Below are 21642 nucleotides of genomic sequence, written 5' to 3'. Positions count from 1 at the left end.
CTGACGATTGATCTTAAGATTTCCTAACCCATTTCCTCTCATACTACTTCTAGATGTCTTCAACCTTTTGTTTTCTTTTCTCATCATTTCCTACCGGATTGTTCTTGCTTCTGTAATATTTGGCAATATGTACTATTTTGTTGCATGCATAACAAGTGACATTATTTCTCTAAATTGCATTGTTGAGTCCTTGACCATTCTTCGACCTACATTGATTAGCCATATGCCCAAACTTTCCACATGCATGACATCTGACATTAATTCTGCAATCTTATGTCCTATGACCATACTTATTACATTTTGAACATTGATCAGGAACTGCATTGTTATTCTGATTTTATCTATGACCAAACTTATTACAAACAAAGCATCTACCATTAAATTTATGTGCATTAGGTTGCCTTACCGATGATTTCTGATTCCAGTTGTCTGGTGGATTTCCCTAATTTGCAGTACAAGAGATTTCTCCATGCTCAAATCCAAGACCTCTAGTGTCTCCAATGTCTCTTTGATCCTTCAATAATTCATCAAGCCTTGTAGAACTGACCCTAAAATTTTCTTTGTATTTATTTGAAGCATCCAGATCACTTCTTAGGATTTAAATCATTCTTTGTAGCTCTTGTTCATTATTTTATGATTGTACTAAGTTCTCAGTCCTCAATACATCATTCTCATGTGCCAACCTAATGCATTCCTCAGATCTGTCTTTCAGAGATCTACTAATATTTTCTTCATTCTTCTTCTAGTCTTCAATCTCCTTGGACATCCTCATAGTCATGGCTTGCATTTCATTCTTCATCACACCATTCTCTTGATTTAGTTTCTGACATTGTTCCTTAAGGGTATCCTTCTCTTCATCATCCAAATTTTGCAAAAGTTCCTTCCTTTTAGCTTAAACAAATGACATTCTCTCCTGTAGAGTAAGAATGAATTCCTTTTCAGAGTTTAATTCATCTTGCAACTTCAAGTTCTTCATCCTTTCAACATCATAGTCCTCAAGTGCTACTTCAAGTTGTTTTTATAGACTCATCTCCATGCATTCTAGATTCAGGATCTTCCTCAAGCTGTTAGAATTACTCCAAGGCACCAAGCTCTGATACCAATTGTTGGAATCCAATAATACTGAGAGGGGAGGGGGGTGAATCAATGTTCTGCTATAATCAATTTTAACCTTATTAACAATGCAATTTAGTAACCGGTAAACATGAAAGAATATAACAACAAATAGAAATGAAGCAACCATAAGAATAGACACCATAACACAAAGATTTATACGTGGAAAACCTCAAAGAGGAAAAACCATGGTGGGATTGGAGACCCACAATATCTATCCACTGGCCAAATGAAAAAATATTATAATAGGGGCCTACACATGCAGGAAGGCCAACAACCTAGAGCATACTTCTCATCACAAAAAGTAGCCTCATTGATTACAAACATCACATATGGAGTTACAAACAAAATTTTGAACTCTAAGAGTGCATTTGCTATGCTGGATGAGTTCCGGTTAAAGCATAGTCTGTACCAGTTTACACTACATCCTTCCTTACCAATATCTTGCTTTGCTTCCCAAAACTCTAAACCAAAATCCAAAATCGACTAAAAAATATTACATTCGCATTGTGTCGATCAAGATTGCTCATACAAATTTATATTACTATATTACATTACCTTCTTATGCATCCATTCCATCACCAAAATAACCTAACTGAACTAACTTAAATAACCTTCCCAAACACAAACATAAATGCCTTATGTCGGCTTACAAAGACTGAATGTCGATTGGCAAACAATGAATATCAGTGAGTACCAGTTAAGTGACCAACCCAAAATGGTGTGTTTTGACATCAATGACAACACAACTAAGCCAAATGAGCATCAATTACCAACACCAAATCCCATAGAAACCCTGCTAGTTATCCCAACTAAGGCCTCAAATTCTAAGATTATTGCTAATATGGAAGTTTTAAAATAGATCAAGTTTGTTCTCTTGATAATTTTCGAGGTTACAAAAAAAAAATTCAAAAAAATAAGCTTCCTGGCCACTTAATGCTCTTGCCCAAGGTCCAATCTATACAACAATGCAAAGTTGAAGCCACAAACAAATGTGAGGACAACAGTCCAAGCTTCATAGTATTGAGCAGTCTAAAATATCCAATATCGACTAAAGTATAAGAGCAAGATTATTTTAAAATAACAAAATATGACAGTCAAGACACAAAACAACATTGTGGCGATTATTATAGGAATCATTGGGATATTCAGAGAACACAACATAAATATCAAAGTGGTTGTGCTATGAGAAATATCTGTGGTGAGAGGTTGAAGATAGCCAAAAGATAAGTACCTTCTACACGTGGAAACGTTATATTATGTGATAGTAGTGTTTATGGTGAAAATGGATAACAATAATAACAAAATTGAAAGGCTAAATGAATTCAACCACCAAACCCTAGCCTAACAACAACAAAGATCCACCATAACATATGAAGATTACCTAAGACAATGCAAATAACTCAAAATCACAAAGATTATACCATCACATGTCCAATAGGGTTTTGATCTCCATTCTTCCTATCTCTATTGATCTTGCTTGATATATTTGCTCTCAGATTTTTATATGCACAAGAGCTCAACAAAGAACGGAATGTGGTTGCAAGTAGGATCGTAGTGTAGCCAAGTACTCCAAAATCAGTCATTAGGGTTTTGACAATGAAGAAAGCATCTCCTTAAATAGAAGACGCAATATGAAATGGAGGGTTAAGATTGAGAGGTGTAAAAAGGAGGTCGGCTAGGATTAGAGGGTAGGTAAAGGAATACCAAAATAATGAAAGAGGTAGGTAGTGTAGGAATTAAGAGATGAATGACATGTGTCATGTGTAGAAAAAGATAATGAATTAATTAAATAAATAAATATTTATTTAATTAATAGAAGAAGTAGGACAATTAAATAAATAAAATATTTATTTAATTTAGGAAAGGGATAATTTAAATAAATAAATGTATTTATTTAAATGAGAAATAAGGCTAGAAGAGGATAAATGAATTAATTAAATAAATAAAAATTTATTTAATTAACAGAAGAATTAAGCTTAGATAATTAAATAAATAAAATATTTATTTAATTAGACATGACAATTTTAGGTGTCTACATTTTGCCCCTCTTTGAGACAATGCGGCTTGTCGCGTTGTTTCAAAGAAGATAAGAAGAACTGATACAGAGTTGCCCCAGTATGGGAATAATATGCCCCCTCGAGAGATTGGATGAAAATGTCAGAAAAGATTGCAGACAATCTCTCGATAAGAAAGAAAGGCTAGAATGGACTGACCGGATAAAGTGACAAAGTCACAGGATGAAGAATACTGACTCAGGAAATGAGGACGAGGGCTAGGGTAGGCTATAAGATAGACCACGGGCAAAAGACATCCTCATTGTCATCCACACCCCTACAAGATCACAGTGCAGAGTGAGAAAAGAGCAGCAGCAGTCAGCAGCGATGGCTTTCATTCACAGATTCGACCGCGTTCGCCGATTCCAGAGGCTAGCAGAGGCAGGAGAGCCAGTGAGTACCACAAAACCTCCTTGTGCTTTCACGCATTTCAATTTTTGTCATTAATGCTCAATAGGTAGCAATAAATGCGCTAGGAATAGGGTAATGAAAAAATGCAAAAACGTAGAACCGCGTCTGTGTCAATGCCAGGCGCGTCTGTGTCCAACAGGCGCGTCTATGTCAGTTCCAGGCACGTCTATGCTTGGGACCGCGTTTGTGATAAATGCGGACGCGTTTGTGAATTTTAGAGGCGTTTATGTCATATAGGGACGTCTATGTTCCCTGGCCGCATTTGTGCATGAGATAGGCACGTTTGTGTTCAGAAAGTGCGTCTGTGTTGCAGAAGCGCGTTTGTGCAATCTATAAGCGCGTTTATGAGTTTAAAGCGCGTTTGTGTGTCAAAATGCATGGTTTTGGTCTTCGAGGTCAAATCAACAGTTCTGTGATGAACATACGCTGTCAATTGGATAAGCTACTGAGAGGATACACTCAAGCAGTTCCTCTAGGGAAGACTAAGATAGATCAAGGCACTTTGTGATGAACAGGGAGCACCAAGATAGGCAGCACTTTGTGATGAACAGGGAGTGCGAATGTGAGTAACACTTTGTGATGAACAGGGAATGTCACACACGTAGTACTTTGTGATGAACAGGGAGCACTACTAGGATAGATAGCAACACTTTGTGATGAACAGTGAGTGTCACTAGGATAGATAACCATATGCATTTAGATAGCAAGTAGCATTTTGTGATAAACAGTGAATGCCACGATAACTAACATGATTGATTGTTTGACTGCAAGAGTATCTGCCTATGCTGGAGTCACGGGAGAGATTCCCATTGACTCAGAGATTGCGACCAGAGTTGTCGATTCAGGACAGGATTGCTATTGAGGAGATGGGCCTCAAACATGTGCTATATGTGCCCGAGTTTCGGGCAAACATGGGTTTGCTGACTGCACTGGCGGAGAGATGGCACTCCGAGACTTGCACGTTTCACTTGCCTATGGGGGAGATGACAGTGACGCTCGAGGATGTCTATAGGATACTGCATATACCGATCGATGGAGAGCTGATTCCATATGATTGAGATGGAGACAGGGAGGCGCTGAGACGGGTATTCCAGGATCCCGGTTTGGAGATGAGAGCAGGGCACGTGGCATGGGATACCATGACCGCGATAGGTTTAGCGTTACCAGCTGTTATTGGAGGAGCCATCAGTGGTTTCTTGTGCCCTGACAGGGCTACACGGGGGTTGGCAGTGGGCTGGGGAGGAGCACTGGAGATACTGGTGACTAAGCACACCAGATATGCCTGGGGGCCATGCGTCCTAGCACATCTATACTATGAGCTGCATCAGTTTGTCTATCACGGATCCGTAGGACTGGGCTGCGAAGTGACTCTGTTACAGGTGTGGGCATATGAGCACCTTCCTATCACACGGCCTATTCATTTTAGGGGCAGAGGACATGGTCGGAGCTTTGTACATCTGTATGATATGATTACGTCACAGCCTCGGATTGGTCGGCTGGAGCACTAGAGGCGTGTTATAGATGATATTGACACAGTCATCTGGAGGCCGTACCTGGGGTGCGAGGAGTGGGAGGATGACGCCTTGGAGCTGCCATATACATTTAGGAGTAGGTATCTGATTGGGCGGACGCCCTACATTTTGGAGAGGCAGTTGGTTGACAGGGTTGGCAGGCAGTTTGGCCGGATTCAAAGGATGCCCCGAGGCTCGGGCATGTATGCCCGTACAGTCAGGGATCAAGCACAGTTCGGACCGCTGTTATCATATGATCAGGCCGTGACACAGATGACAGAGATGATGCCACTACCCTGGGATATGTGGCCAGAGGTGGAGGATGCAGGGATGGACACAGAGTACTCTGCATATTGGGCAGAGCATCTGTTTCCACGGTTGACAGATCCGGGAGAGCTGCTGGAGGGAGAGATTGGAGGGGATGATGATGATGATGGTGGAGGGGATGGAGGTAGGGGTCGACGGAGGCAGAGGGGAGTAGTGGGGGAGAGATGGGTGGCAACTCAGAGAGAGGGAGGATAGGAGGGAGCAGCCCAGGTGGTGAGGGGTCGAGGTGGATTGCCCCTACAGGTACCAGCAGCACAGGGTCCTAGAGCACAGGGACCTAGATAGGGACAGGTGCAGGGACAGGCACAGGTACAGAGACAGGTGCAGGTTCCCAGGCATGGTTAGAGACAGGTACCTATTCAGGCACTGAGACAGGTACAGGGGGAGGCACAGGTACAGGCACCCGCAGAGGGAGAGCCATAGACAGAGGCTGAGGGTGGAGATCCTGAGGAGGATGAGCTGCTAGAGCTAAGAGAGATCTGCCAGGGCCAGGCAGACGAGATCCACGAGTTAGAGCGGGAGAGGGATTGCCTCAGGATCAGGCTCCAGGATACAAAGCGAGAGAGGGACCAGGCCATCCAACGATACACTGAGGCCGAGACAGCTCTGAGGGCAGGGAGGCAGGTTGCAGAGGACGCAGGGGCAGGCTACGCATATGTGCTGCAAGCCGGAGAGGAGATAGGTTATTGGAGGGACTTGTACTATGGTGTCGTGCCAACGGATCAGCGGGCGAGGAGCTTCTATAGACCATCGCATACAGCGACGGCTACGGGAGGGAGTCGTAGGAGGCAGGCATCTAATGGTGGGGTCATGGGTCCTCCACCACCACCAGACAGGCAGGGGGATCCTGGAGCGGGTCCATCTACAGCTCAGCGTCCGTCGAGGCCAGGCGGCTCCGAGGGAGGGAGTTCATCATAGCCATAGAGGGCTCCCCTTTGTATCAGTATATGTACCATTTTTGTATTGTAGACACCTGCAGGTGATTTTGTAGCCATATGATTCTTTTTGACATCATTGTATCATGACACATTTTGATTATATATGAGATGAGTCACCATTTTTGCGGCAGCTATATGCATGTGTACCTTATGTGATGAAATGTTTTTATGTGATACATGTTTTATGATATGGATGCTTATATGATGCAATGCAATATATTTTTGTTCTTTTATGTTGTATATGTGATGCATGATGCAAATGTGAATGTATGTAATGCAAATGAATATGACAATGCAAATGATTATTTACATAATGAAAATGTAAGATGTGCTAACATGTGTTGTATGCAGGATGTGATGCAATTGTGATATCTATATGTATGTATGAAATGCTTATATGTGGTGATGCAGGTGTAACTATATGAAATGCAAGTGTTTTTGGTGTGTCATTATAATCAGTCATGTGATAGCGGGCTACGCGGACTCGAGAAGGACAATGGAAGTCAATCAAGAAAGGGGGATGGAAGACAGAAGATATGAATGTGAAAGAGCTTCTTGTGCGTTATCATCATTGAGCTTTATTATGGCAGAATAGGTTATGACAATCGAGGCATTTGTTCGGCCCAGAAAGTCATTGTACCTATTTGCATGGAGATAAGATAGTCACAAACAAGGAATGCCCTAGTTCATACTAGACTCACAGTGTCCTCATATCCTTGGACAAGTCATAGCATTACTAAAAGACAATCCACAGACAGCAAATGCAAATAGGTGACGATACCCCATCCTCGCCTTTCTAGTCAAAGACATCCTGGATATAGAATCTCTAGTCAAAGACATCTTGGAAAAGCTAAAAGACATGTCACCAAAAAGATAAAATCAAAAGAAAACCAAGACTCGACACCAACATCCACTGTAGTCCTCAAGTTTAGTGTCTCTTGTCACTTGTTTAAGTCTTATTCGATTGTGGTCACAATGTTCACTTTCACAAAAAGGATAGATAGCACTAAACCATATGTTGTCTGAGTCTGTTGAAAGATTTGATTTTGTTGAAGCTCATTGTTGCTGCTGTGTCTCATTTGAAACTGACTGAATCCATGAAACTGATACTTTATTGTGGAGAAGATGGAACTTTATTGTGGACTGGCGATGCAGATGTTGCTTTATTGTGGATTGTGTGCGGATAGACTTGAAAGAAGCTGAAAGAAACTGTACTCCTTGAAACATGTGATGTTCTCAGTTCCACACCCATTACTAGACGTAGGATTTTGCCTTAGTCACAGATAGGATCTGATTTATTATGGATGGAAAGGGAGTGAAAAGGGAGGGTTATGGATGGCTAACCAATCTTAGGTAGATCAATAAAAAGCCATGATGGGAATAGGTAAGTTTATTATGAGTGAATAGGTTGTGAGTGTGTGCAAAGTGAAAGATGAAAGAGAATCCTGAAAGAGGGAGGAGCAAAGTCTCTATGCATGGCGCTGGTGACCCAGTTTTCACCATGGTACTTGCCCAGGGCACCACCGAAGTGGTTTTCACCATTGGACGAAATTATTTCTCTTTACTTTTTTTGATTTTTCAATTTTTTTGTGTCACAAGGCGCCTGTTTGCCAGGTTTTCACCAAGTGACGATTTTTTTGTTTTATAATTTTTTTTGTATTTTTGAATTTTTTTATTTTTTTGTATTTTGAATTAGGATACTCTGAAAAGCTATGTGTAGAACCTGCGAAGGTGCATGCTGTTGATAGGATCCTCCAAAGATTCCCCTTCTGTAGTTGAGAGCTGATATGCCCCAGATCCATATACTGCTGTGATGATGTAAGGACCAAGCCAGTTTGGTTCGAACTTGCCCTTCTTATCTCTGTCTTGCTGATTCTTGGGGTTCTCTCTGAGGACTAAGTCACCTACCTCAAATGTGTGAGGCTTGACTTTGTGATTGTAGCTACGACTCATTCTTTGTTGGTAAGCCTTGAGATGATTAAAAGCAGTGTGTCTTCATTCCTCCAGCAGTTCTAGTTCTTGTAAGCGAGAGACCCTGTAATCTTCATCGTTGATTATTTTTCTCAAGGAGACCCGTAAAGAAGGTAACTCGACCTCAATAGGCAAGATGGCTTCAACGCCGTAGACAAATGAATAGGGTGTAGCTCCTGTAGGTGTGCGGACACTTGTGCGGTAGGCCCAAAGTGCAGGATTAAGTTGGATATGCCAGTTACGGCCAGCATCATCGACTGTCTTTTTAAGGATTTTAAGAATTGTTTTGTTAGACGCCTCAGCTTGGCCATTACCTTGGGGGTAATATGGTGTGGAGAAACGATGAGAGATATGGAAGCGGTCATAGAGTTCACGAACATCCTGATTTTTGAAGGGAAGCCCGTTATCAGTAATAATGGAAGTAGGAATCCCGTATCGGCAAATGATGTAGTTCAAGATGAAGGTAACGATTTGTTTCCTAGTAACTTGTGTGAGAGGCACGGCTTCAATCCATTTTGTGAAATACTCTGTGGCTGTGATAATGAATTTATGACCATTGGAAGAAGGAGGGTGAATCTTGCCTATGAGATCGAGTCCCCACTGACAAAAGAGCCAAGGAGATGCAAGTGGTTGTAGTTCTTGTGCTGGTGCATGTATGAGGTCTCCATGAATTTGACACTACTTACATTTCTTGACAAACTGATATGAGTCTTTTTCCATAGTAGGCCAGTAGTATCCAGTCCTGATAAGTTTCTTAGCCAAGGTAGGACCACTAGTATGCGGACCACATATCCCTTCATGCACTTCTCGTAACGCAATCTGAGCTTCATCACTCTCTAAACATCTAAGAAGGGTGCCATCTAGACCTCGTCGGTATAGGATATCAGCTAAAATGACGTATCGAGAGGATTGGCGAATGAAAGTATGTCGTTGATTGTTTGATAGATTGGGAGGTAAGATATTGTCGCGAAGGTATGTGAATATGGAACCATATAACTGGGATTCAGGACCAACAATGCATATCATTTCAGTAGGAGTGATCTCATATGAAGGAATCAACAGGTTGTCTACCAAGAATTCATAGCAGGTCTCATTTTGTGGTAGATCAATGAGCGAAGCAATTGTAGCCATGGCATCTGCAGCACGATTCTGTTCTCTTGGTATCTGCTCAAACTCTATTTTTGTGAAGTGTTGTTTCAGATCATCTACCAGTTGTTTGTAAGGCATTAGTTTTTCATCTTTTGTTTGGTAATCATCAGTTGCTTGACGGATGACAAGTTGAGAATCCCCAAAAACACGAAGTTCCTGGATCTTCCACTGAACTGCAATTCTTAATCCAGTTGTTAATGCCTCATATTCCGCTATATTGTTGGTGCAAGGAAATGATAAGCGGTATGATTTTGGTATAGAATCGCCTTGAGGAGTTATAAAGAATATACCCGCTCCTGCCCCATGCTGTGTATATGAGCTGTCAAAATATAATTGCCATGGCTTTGCAGGTGATATTGTTAGGATGGACTCGTCTGGAAATTCTGACTGTAGAGGAACATCATCTATCATGGGAGCATCTGCCAATTGATCTGCAATGGCTTGTCCTTTGATTGCTTTCCTGTCCACATACTCGATGTCAAATTCACTCAGAATCATTACCCACTTGGCCAGCCGCCCAGTAAGTGTAGCTTTGTTGAGAAGATATTTTAGTGGATCAATTCTGGCAATCAACTTAGTCTTGTGAGTGAGCATATAATGTCGTAATTTTTGTGAAGCAAAGACCACAGCGAGACATGCACGCTCGATTGGTGTGTAATTTAGCTCATATCCCACCAATGTGCGACTGATATAGTATACTGCTTTTTCCTTGTCGTCAGGTATTTGCTGTGCTAGGAGTGCCCTCAGTGCTGTTGGAGTAGCTGATATGTAAAGTAGCAATGGTTGATCTGGAATTGGTGGCATCAAAACTGGTGGGTTCAAAAGATAGTCTTTGAGTGCCTGAAAAACCTGTTGACAGTTCTCATCCCATTTGAACTTGATGTTTTTGTGTAGCAGGTGCTGGAAAGGATTACACTTATCTGCAAGTTGTGCTATGAATCTTCATATGGATTGGAGTCTCCCTTGTAAAGATCGAAGTTGACTGATGTTTTTAGGTGGCGGCATGTCCAAGATAGCCTTGACCTTTGCTGGATCGGTTTCTATTCCCCTTTTAGACACAATGAATCCTAGGAGCTTCCCGGAGGTTACTCCAAAGACACATTTCTTTGGATTTAGTCTTACCTTGTATTTTTCCAGCTGATCAAAGACAACTGCAAGTACGTCCAAGTGTGTATCTCTGTCTATTGATTTTCCCAAAAGATCGTCAACATAATCTTCCACGGTTATGTGCATGAGATCATGAAAGATAGTAGTCATCGCTCTTTGATACGTAGCAACTGCATTTTTCAGCCCAAAGGGCATGACATTCCAACAGAAGGTTCCCCATGGACAAGTGAATGATGTTTTATGTTGATCTTCAGGTGCAATCCTGATTTGATTATATCCAGAAAATTCGTCCATTAAAGATAACATTTCATGACCTGCCGTGAGATCAACGATCAAGTCAATGTTTGGTAATGGAAAATCGTCCTTTGGACAAGCTTTGTTGATGTCTCTGAAGTCTATACATATTCGGATACTGCGATCTGGTTTGCTGATAGGTACTAAATTGGAAATCCATTCGGGATAATCAATTGGGCGTATGAATCTGACATCCAATAATTTTTCCATCTCTGCCTTGACTAGTAATGCCACTTGTGGGTGCATTTTCCTCAATTTCTGTTTTACTGGTTTTGCCCCCGGTTTGACTGTTAAATGATGCATTACCAAATCCAGATCTAGTCCAAGCATATCAGCGTATGACCATGCAAAGTTGATTTGTCGTTCCTTGAAGAAGTTTATGAATTTTGCCCTTTCCGACTCTGTCAATGATTGAGCCAAGAATATGTTGTGTGGAACCTCTTCTGTACCAATGTTTGTCTTTATAGTCTCCTCTACCAACATGGATGATTTTTCCTCATATGACGCTGGGAGAATGTCGAGCCTTCCATCTTCGGGTGCCTTAGAGAGGTTTTCGCCCTCAGATACGTCCTTTCTTTTTACTTTTTTAGAATTAGATAGCGCCACAGTGTGGTTTTCGCCATAAGACCCTTGTTTTGTTTTTATTTTCACATTTTTGCGACTGGAAGGTCTGACACCCTCACCAAAGTATGCCATGTTGTTGAGCTCTATGGTGTATCCTGTTTTGTGGTCTCCAGGGGGAAGATCATCTCGTATGCCAAGATAGTCGATAATAGCTTCGTCATTTTGAAATGTATCAAATTGTGCTGGTCCTTCATGATCCCAGTCAATGAGTTGGGGGTGAACAAGGGGAAGTTCTTTAGTGTTTTCAGAGTTTGTAGGGCTAATAGTGAAGATGTGGTTATATTCAGGTATGTCAAGGCAATCATCGAGGTCATCGATGGCACTCTCCTCATTAGTTTCGATCGTGAGCGAATCCAAATTGTCATCACTAGTAGCGCCTTCTGGGACAGGTGTCCTCATCCTATGCGATTTCAACCTAAGACCTTGAAACGAAGACTGTGCGGGATCCTTATGGGTTGGTTCTTGACCCACTCTGAATTTTTTGTAAAATTCCTCTTCCTCTGTAGGTTCATCTGGCTCTTTGAATGTCTCGGTGAGTTCATAGTCACTGGAGGATTTGTCTGAACCCCATTCCCATTCATTTGAATCTGTAGAATAATAATCCTTTTGTTGAACTTCAACGACTTTGATTTGTGAGGTTCTTTCTGTTCTTTTATTGTGAATCTTGGAATTCAGAAAACCCAGTCCCTTTGAGCGTTCCCTTCTTGTAATTAGCTCAGGTTGTAAGGGCTCCATGACACCTTCTTTGCGTAACCCGAGAGGGCTTTTTCCATCATACCCGAATCTTTGTAGAATTTTGAAGCCTTTGCCATAGTTCTCACAGGGTATAATAATTTGATCTTGTGTGTCCTCTTCAATGTCTTTATAGAGCATTTTATATAAATTTTCTTCTTCTAGTTGGCCCCATCTTTGAAAGGTAGTAGGATCCCATTTGAGTATCATGATGGAGATTTTCTTGTTAGGATGTGGCCTCCCATATTCTTTTGGAGAGCTCATGACTTGTCGTAAAAACATTGTCTGATTCAAAGTGTATTCTCCCATGCCTTTGTCTTGAAACTTGCCTCTAAGTTCACCTTGTTTGGATGTTGAGGGTTTTAATGACTCAGGGTCAATGTATGCCGAAGAAGGAGTAGCCTCACGGTTACTAGGAATGATAGTCTCAGTATGTGATCTCAAGTTATTGCAATATATGAATGGATTTGGATCACCATTGACTGTTACCTCGACTCCATTATGAGGAAACTTAATGCATTGATGATATGTTGATGGGACTGCCCTCATTTCATGAATCCAAGGACATCCTAGCAATATGTTATATGTGAGATCTAGATCTAGGACTTGACAAACCACATCCTTTGTGACTGGCCCGATTCTTAGTGGTAAGGTAGCTATGCCCTTGGATGAACGCTCTTCATCATCATAAGCCTTGATGGTGATTTGGTTTGTAGAATTCACAGCTTTGTCAGAATATCCCAATTGTCTGATGGTGCTCAATGTACAAATATTTAGACCTGCTCCTCCATCTATCAGGACTCGCTTTATTCGATGTTTATGTATGAAGGCTTCAATATGTAAAGGTGCATTATGTGGCTAACTTATGGAGGCATCATCAGCTTCTGTGAAGGTAAGGGAATGCGGAATGGATAGGTATCCCACCATGGCTTGAAACTGGTCCACGTTCAGATCAGTAGGGAGAGCAGTGTCTCTCAAGATTTTGTCAAGGATGGCTTTATGTGCAGGGGATATACGTAAGAGCTCAAGAATGGAGATGAGCGCGGGTGTCTTCCCTAATTGTTCTACAAGGTCGTACTCAGGCTTGATTGATGAAGGAGCCGTATTCTTAGTGGAGGCACCTGGCAACGTAATTTTACCTCGACGGGTTGTAACATGACATTCAGAGGTAGATTCAGACGAAGATCCCACACCTTTTAGGACAATCCTAGGTCGCTGAGGAGGATTCTCAGGATTTTTGTTTTTGATAGTAATAGTAGAAATATGATTGTCCATCGAGATGTGATTGATAGTAGAATCATAATTGTAAGGTGCTCTAGTGTAATTGGCTTGATCATCTGTGACTTTGCCTTTTCCTTTGTCATGTTTTGGGAATGGTTCCTTAAACATCTCATGCTCTTGATTAGATGAATGTCCCTCAATCTCAATGTCGCCTCTATCAATGAGATCTTGCACAATGTTTTTCAATCGATGGCAATTACTTGTCTTATGACCCTTGCTCTTATGAAATTCACAAAACTCATCATCATTCCACCAATTTGGTTTGACCTTTGGTTCATATGGAGGAAAATCTAGAACTGTGATCACTTTGTTTGCTACAAGCTTTTTGAATACTGATTCAAGTGGTTCTCCCAATGGGGTGTACTTCCTTCGTGGTTTAGAAGTTGTTTGATTGTTCACCTGATTGTTGGTAGAACTTGATCCAGAAAAGATGAACTTTGGTCTCACTATATTGGCATCAACAACGCCATCATTGACTGTATTCTTGTTCTTGTTCCAAAATTTTGGTTTGTCCTTTCCTTTAAAGTCCTCTTTGTTTTCCTTGAATAGCTTGATAACTCCTTGTTCAATTAAGACTTTTTCTGTTGCTAGGCCCTTTTCAATAACATCCTTGAATGTAGACAAACAAGCTTTTCTGAGATCATAGCCAATAGCCTTGTTAACGTTTTGTGTGAACATTTATACCATTTGTTTTTGCGAGATTTCGCAAGAGCATCTACTAGCTAGGTTTCTCCATCTCTGTAAAAATGTTGTGAAAGATTCTCCTTCCTTTTGTTTAGTATTGCACAAGGTAGTAACTGAGACATCTGTTTCTACATTGTAAGAGAAATACTGAATGAATGCCTCTGCTAAGTCGCCCCATGACTTAATACCAGGAGGTAATTGAGAAAACCATTCCATAGCTTGATCGCCTAAGCTCTGTGGGAATAACCTCATCAAGTATGTTTCTTCTGCCGCTACCTCAATGCAAGCTATGAAGAATTGTCTTATGTGTGCCTTGGGGTCTCCTCTCCCTCTATATTTGTCAAATTTTGGGGTCACAAAGTGTGCAGGAAATGGAGGCATTGGAATGCTCTTATCAAAGGGATACGGACATATATCTCTCATAGTGTATGTAGGTTTTGATGTACTCATGTCCTCCATTTTCTTTTGTAGATCCCTAATTTGTTGCTCCAAATTATTCTTGGGAGGAGATTGATTTCTTGTAGCATACCTCATGTTTGAAACACCCATTTGAGGAGGAGCTTGTTGCATGTATGGATGATACTGATCGTAGACATGTCCATATGGAGGTCTATATTGTTGCGGCATATATGGGGCACTTGGCATAACTTCTTGTTGAGGGACCCCATATCTGTTTTGTGCATATATACCATATTCAATAGGTCTTTCATTTTCCATTGTGTTGCCCCCAATTTCGACATGAGGTTTCCTTGTGTCAAAATTTTGAGGATGTCCTTGAGTATCTACTTGTTTTGATTGATCCATTCCTTGAGCATGTAATTGTGCATATTTGTCTGCATAAGGCCTCCATGATGGTCTTTGAGTGTAAGTATCATATGTTTGAGCTTGTGTATGTGGGATTGCTAGCTTTTGAAGCAAAACTGATGGTGACTCAGGCATCATATTATTCGGTCCTCTATTTCCCCCACTATTTGGTCTCCTTTGATCCATGTTGGGTTGAGTTTGTTGTGAGGGTCGACTTTCCATAAGTTGAGATAAGTCAAAGTCATGCGGTATTTTAGCTCCACTTTGTGCCATCATGTGCAAAAAGTATTGACAATCTCTCCTCATTATCTCTTCAACCAATCTATTGAAATGAGGATTCATTATGGATTCTTCTATGTCTGCTGATAGTATTGAAGAGTTGTCAACATTGTCATTGTGTGTAGCATTGTTGTTTATAGTATTTGCGCTTTCCACATTTGGATTGTGTCTATAAACATTCATGTTTGGTAATGTAGTGTGCTCAGGATTGTAGAATAGATTATTGTCATACTCATAAGAACTCATGTTTGCGGATTCTTGAGCTTCTTTAGCTATTCTCCTAGATTTTTGAAGGCGGGTTTCAACCATGAACTAGGTGTTTGACCAAGATGTGAGAGACTAGATGAAAAAAAAAAATGGCAAGAGTATGGAAGACCAAGAGTTGTATGGAGTGTAAATGAATCTTGAGGTGTTCTTGCAATGTCCAAAGTGTAAGACCAAGTATGTAAGTAGTAGAGTAGGTGTGACTTCCAAAGAGAGGATCGTTTCTCTTGATGAGGTAAGCTGACCTTGACTCTAAGTAAGACCAAATGAGACCCAAAGGTAAGAAACCTTGATGAGGGACCACTTAGCAAAGTGTAGTAGTATGTAGTGTGTTGAAAGAGTATAGTGAGGACAAGCAAGTGACCTTTTTTGACTCAAGTTTAGACAATTGTGAATGTAAAATGAGGTATGAAGCAATGATGGACTGTGTGAAACCTTAGAACAGGTTGAATGCTAGATGAAACCTGAAGAGACAACCTAGGAAGCTCAAGTATGCCGAAACTGATTTTCTCTGTTTGCTGGACTGTTAAAGTTTTCAATTCCTAACACAGACGCCTTTGTATACTTCACAGACGCGATTCCCAGACACAGACGCTTCTCTGTTTGACGCAGACGCGGATAACAACACAGACGCTATTCTGCCCTTCACAGACGTGATTATATGACGCAGACGCGGTTAAAACAGACACAGACGCGTTTCTGTAAACTTAGTGCAATTTTTCCGATCTGTGAAATTGTTTTGTTGTGACCAAATCCGACTATTTGACTGGTTTTCGTGACAAGAGGACACAATGTTGAGGACTCAATGTTTGCAAACTGTTTAGACTCCAAAAGTGTGTTGTTTGATGTAAAAAGTTTTGCATACACTTGAAGACACAAAAGACACAATGTTTTGTTGTTTTGTCTTGAATGTTTGAATGTTTAGCATAAGACAAGCACAAATCTTAGGGCTGGCCAAGACAATAGTTGTTGATCCCACATAGGGTTTTACCCCCGAGGCTACGCTATTCAGAGCGGATACTTAGATGCTTGACCTCACTGGCTCCACCCTCGGCACTCACTTCTCGAGTCAGCCAAGCATCAGTCCCCATGAAAACTCCCCATGGCGAACTTTGTATCTCTACTAAGAATCGTATGTGTGTGGGCCGCTACCAGAGGTCCGACCTCCTGCCTCAACAACTAGAAGGATTTGGGCTTCTAAAACAAAAAGGTGCTAGTAAGGGCATCCGCTCGTGTGGCCATACATGCAGCACTTTCAGCTCTGTAAATACAGAAGGCTCCCAGCCGGTAGGGGTTACGCCCTACAAATGATCAAATAAATTTGATCAAACGGGTTTATGGGGAGACATAGTGTCGGTATGAACTAATCAGCACACGTTATTCATAGTTTTCACCATGAATACATTTGATTATAGTGGTTTGGAAGAGGTGGGTTTTCCTCGCTACCACTTGGGTCGTTCTCTTCTCACTAGTAGTCCTAATGACCACACGGGAAGACAGGCCCTCTAAAGATTAAACAAAAAGAGCCTATTGCTCAAGACACAAAAGACAATGATTCAATTTCAGTGCACCAATGGAAGTGTTTGCTAATCTATGAAAACAAGGCACACAACAAAATTACAAAACCCTAGCCAAGGCCCTGCAACAAAATTGTTAGTAGTTTGGGTTGTTTCAAATGATAACCCCTTCCTGCAGGCACACAAGTTAGGTAAATTTTAGAAAACCCAAAAAGACTTTGTGAAAAGGGGCCTTCAACAAAAACGTTTTTTTTTTTCCTCTAAAGCAAGTTGCACAAACTTGGTTAGCTAGATCTGCAAGGGTTAGCCGAAAATAAACCAGATCTGAAACTCTAAGTATGAAATCCGAAAACCCGAATCAAAGAAAATTGAAAAATTGCAAAACAGAAAGCACAGACACAGTTATACCAAACACAGACGCATCTGTATTACACAGACGCAGTTCTGTGATGCACAGACGCGCTTAGATTACACAGACGCTTTTCCTGAACATAGACGCGATAAGATCAAGCACAGACGCGGTTTTAATTCATAGACGTGGTTACATAAACCTGCAAAAATAAAATCTGGCAAAAACACAGACGCGATTCATGATATTGCAGACGCTTCTGAAACACAAAAACGCGATCCGAGCGCTCGCAGACGCGGAAAAACCTAAAATGTCGTCGAAAATTGTCCGATCTGCAACTTCAAAAATGCAAAATCTGCAACAAAAATGTTAAATGCAAAGGGACAAGAGTCCCACCGGGCGTGCCAAAATGTTTATGGTGAAAATGGATAACAATAATAACAAAATTGAAAGGCTAAATGAATTCAACCACCAAACCCTAGCCTAACAACAACAAAGATCCACCATAACATATGAAGATTACCTAAGACAATGCAAATAACTCAAAATCACAAAGATTATACCATCACATGTCCAATAGGGTTTTGATCTCCATTCTTCCTATCTCCATTGATCTTGCTTGATATATTTGCTCTCAGATTTTTATATGCACAAGAGCTCAACAAAGAACGGAATGTGGTTGCAAGTAGGATCGTAGTGTAGCCAAGTACTCCAAAATCAATCATTAGGGTTTTGACAATGAAGAAAGCATCTCCTTAAATAGAAGATGCAATATGAAATGGAGGGTTAAGATTGAGAGGTGTAAAAAGGAGGTCGGCTAGGATTAGAGGGTAGGTAAAAGAAATACCAAAATAATGAAAGAGGTAGGTAGTGTAGGAATTAAGAGATGAATGACATGTGTCATGTGTAGAAAAAGATAATGAATTAATTAAATAAATAAAGATTTATTTAATTAATAGAAGAAGTAGGACAATTAAATAAATAAAATATTTATTTAATTTAGGAAAGGGATAATTTAAATAAATAAATGTATTTATTTAAATGAGAAATAAGGCTAGAAGAGGATAAATGAATTAATTAAATAAATATAAATTTATTTAATTAATAGAAGAAGTAGGCTTAGATAATTAAATAAATAAAATATTTATTTAATTAGACATGACAATTTTAGGTGTCTACAAGTAGAAACCAAGCACAAGAGGACAGTCATTATGTAGATAGAATGAACAAAGACTTGCATGTATTAAGGGGAAAATGGTAAAAATAATCATAAGTTCTTAAGGAAACATAGGGAAATGTTAAAGGAACAAAAGGTACATGGCTAGGGTGGAAAAGAAGATACAAATAAAATCATCAAAAGAAGAACCATGCTAGCAAAATATAGTAGTATTCTAAGAGTCAAGGAAAAATCTAGGCATTTTTGTATGGATTAAAGACAAATAGTTCCAAAACAAATTTAGAAGATGGTGTTGGAAATTGACATTCTATTGGTTGGTTTCACTATGTTGTCATTGATGGCAACATGATTTTAGGTTATGGCTTTATATGGTGTAACGACAGGCACTTCACAGATTCTACACTGGCACCGACACTAGCACCGACAGGATAGAAGATTTCTTTGGTCATCGACAATGCAGGCCGACATGGTATAGCAAAGGTCATCGGTATTGGAGGCCGACATATCTTGGATCCGGCATCAACAAATTATTTTAATGCTTTTTGAATGACATGTAATCTGATATTGTATATATCTTTGTAAGCTGACATAAAGCATAAAATTTGTATAGGGTATATAGGTCAGTTTGATATATCATTTCGTGACAAGGATATAGATGAATAGAGATATGGACATGACTTGTGATGGATATGGAAATGTAATATGATGCAAAATCATTCTAAGAGACTGTGTATGTGAGGAATCTATTGTAAGGGTTATTCCGGTACAGGGGTTTAGGATTTTAACCGAAACAGATAGAGCTTAAACCGAAACTATATTCTGGCATAGGAGATGCTACCTTAGTAGTTCACACTTCTCCGGATTGTTGTCTAGAATTTTATATAGTCAGTGAGGCTCCTATTATGATTGAGCAGTGTGCTCTAGGCTATAAGCCTTCCTGCAAGTGCAGGCCCATCATATATTGTAATATCTTTTCATATGGCTAGTGAATTGATATTGTGGGTCACAAATCCCACCATGATTTTTCCTCTTTGAGGTTTTCCACATATAAATTTGTGTGTTATGATTCCCATTTATGTGTTTGGCTTATTGGTTGCATTACTTCTTTCAATTCTATTTATACCGGTATACCGGTTGGTGTATGAATTTTTTGTTAAAGCTATAATCTTCTATTATGATATAACATTGATTCACCCCCCCCCCCCCCCTCTCAGTGTTATTGGTTTCCAACAATTGGTATCAAAGCCTTGTGCCTTGGAGGAAGTTTAACAACTTGAGGAAGATCCTGAAACTAGAATCATTGAATATGGCTTTGGAGAAGCGGCTTGAGATGGAACTTGAAGATTATGATGCTGAAAGGTTGAAGAACTTGAAGCTACAAGATGAGTTGAATTCTGCTAAGGAATTCATTCTTGTCCTACAAGAGAGACTATCAACCTATGTAAAATGTTGTAAAATGAGTTGAATGATGATGTAAAATGTTATGCTTGTGGAAAACATGGGAATATGGCTAATCAGTGCTGGTCAAGCAATTTCACTGGTTTTAGCAAAGCAATTCAAAAGAACAATATTACATGTTATGCATGCAATAAAGTTGGACATATTGCTAAGTTCTGTAGAAGTAGAAATCCACTGGTTAGTAATGGAGGATCAAATGAAAAAGGAAAAGAGAAGGTTATTGAAATCTGACATGATCACACTCAGAGATGGGTTAGAAAGACTGAAGAGCAATCATCAGATGGGAATGTCCTAGTTACCTATCCGGCATAAGAGGTTGCTCCTGCACCGATAGTGAGATGATCCGATAACTAAGGCAGATGCCTTAGGGGTAGGCAAATTCATGAAGATAATGCATATGCCCCGGGAAGAGATTCCAGAAGATGTTCCAGATATTGGAGAGGATTATCTGGCATGGATATGTTCAGAGTGAGATCTGGTATCTTTCACTGGCAGTAATTTATGTTAATGGAAGATTAGGGTTTTTCTTGACGAATAAAAGGTCAAATACACTTCATTGTTAATCACCATGCATTCAGAGCGATTTCAGAGCAACTAGCGATCATAAGCAATCAAATTTCTTCTTGAGTGATTTCATCAACGTCTAGAAGAATTTATTGAAGATTTTCACTGAGAACGATCTAAAGGTATTTTTCTTGAATCATGGAAGCGGGATTATCTTCTGTTCCTATTTTTGTTGCAAAACCAACTATAGTGGAGGTTAAGGACCACTCCAAGCCAATTTTCAAATGGTATCCACATGTGGCTACCAAGGAAGATTCGGTTGGAGCATTTTCTCACGTTCTTGAGGGAGTGGTGTATGTAGAGGATGTTAGGGCATACATTCATTATCATATAGAGGACTTAGGAACTTCAGAGATCAAAGGAATGTATATGAATGAAGTCATGGGAGAATCTAGTAAGATTAAACCAACATATCAATACATTGAAGATCTAGGGTTCATAGATATTATGGATATTTCAGAGTTTGAGGATAAAATAATCAAATATGTATTGAGTAGAGTACATGGGGAATTCATATGGTTGGACAAACCCTATAAAATCACTAAGGAATCCATCCAGGCAATAATTGGGTTATCATCGGTAGGGAAACATCCGACCAAGAAAGTGTCAAATGACTTCATGAGGAAGATCATTGACGCCACATCCAACAAGAGATCGATGAAGGTGAGCACCATCACTCACACCGACATCAAATTTGGAAGCATGGTTATAGGATACAAGGTAACTCAATCAAACTGACTGAATTCAGTTTCAAGTTCATGTATTTTGGCTGCATATAGGATGATGAGAGATAATATAAAGTTAGATCTTTGTGGTTGGATGCTTGAAGAGTTGTTAATCAACTTAGAAAAGATAGAAGGTGAGAAGAAGGGCGCCTTTCGGTATGGGAACCTGCTAGTCTGCTTGATTGTATATTTTTTGAATGACACTCCCAGTTCTAGTAGGAAACAATGGTCTTTTGACATTCCAGTAGGAAGGCAATTAAAACAATAAATTGTTGCAATAGGAAGTCTAAGAGATGATAAGGTATG

The sequence above is a fragment of the Cryptomeria japonica genome, chromosome 3, assembly GCF_030272615.1.
Source record: "Cryptomeria japonica chromosome 3, Sugi_1.0, whole genome shotgun sequence".
Classification (NCBI taxonomy): Eukaryota; Viridiplantae; Streptophyta; class Pinopsida; order Cupressales; family Cupressaceae; genus Cryptomeria; species Cryptomeria japonica.
The sequence above is the reverse complement of the archived record's forward strand: the minus strand, read 5'-3'. Positions refer to the sequence as shown.